The following is an 877-nucleotide window of genomic DNA, read 5'->3' on the forward strand; positions in this document are numbered from 1 at the left end:
ACACTGCCCCGTCCTGCACCATCCCCAGGATGGGTTGCAGATTGGACTGTCATGACCCAGAGGGGTTTCGCTGGCTGATTTTCAGAAGTAAATCACCGGACCCTTCTTCCTAGTCCATCTTAGTCTGGAAGCTCCTCTGAAGCCTGTTCAGCATCATAGAAGCATGCAGGCCTCCACTGACAGGTGGTGGCTGTGCACGAGGTGAATTGACCAGGAGTCAAACCCAGACTGATCACACATAGAAATGTCTCAATATTGGTAACTCACGGGAACGTTCTTGAAGAGCTGCTATGGATCTTTCCAATGTAATTCCTTTTAGATTCCTAGTTTTAAGACTGTTCTAACTTATGTTTGATTTCTCTCAATACTCTCATCTTCTGCCTCAATTAAATAAATAAATCTGCCATGCAGGATGTAATAGATAAAAAGCAAGCAAAATAATGTACCCACCTCCATCCTGAAACTAAAGTAAATTGGGGCTTCAGTTGTCAGCCCACTGTTGGTATTCAAATAGAGAGTAAATTTCATACTAACTTGAAGGACATTATTTATATGGGACTTGAATGAAAGCATGTAGGGGAAACAAAGAAAGGTCTCTGCTTTTCACTTAGTTTTTATGAACCCAGGGGATTATTAAGGCCCACTCTTCACCTATACGATTGTGTTTTGTCTGGTTTAAAATTCACAAGAGAACAACAGCATAGAGAAGAAGGCATTACTGCTCATACTGCAGAGTTTTGCAATCTGTCTTTATCACAGTTGGGAATTGCAAAAACGGCAAAGAGGCCACATGTTCTGACCTCCTCTAATCTCACAAGAGAAAGACAGCAGTAACCCAAGGCCTATTACTGCAAGGCCAAACATGCTGCCTCCCTCC

The sequence above is a fragment of the Orycteropus afer genome, unplaced genomic scaffold, assembly GCF_000298275.1.
Source record: "Orycteropus afer afer isolate SDZICR_OR568_19922 unplaced genomic scaffold, OryAfe1.0 scaffold00293, whole genome shotgun sequence".
In the NCBI taxonomy this organism is placed as follows: Eukaryota; Metazoa; Chordata; class Mammalia; order Tubulidentata; family Orycteropodidae; genus Orycteropus; species Orycteropus afer.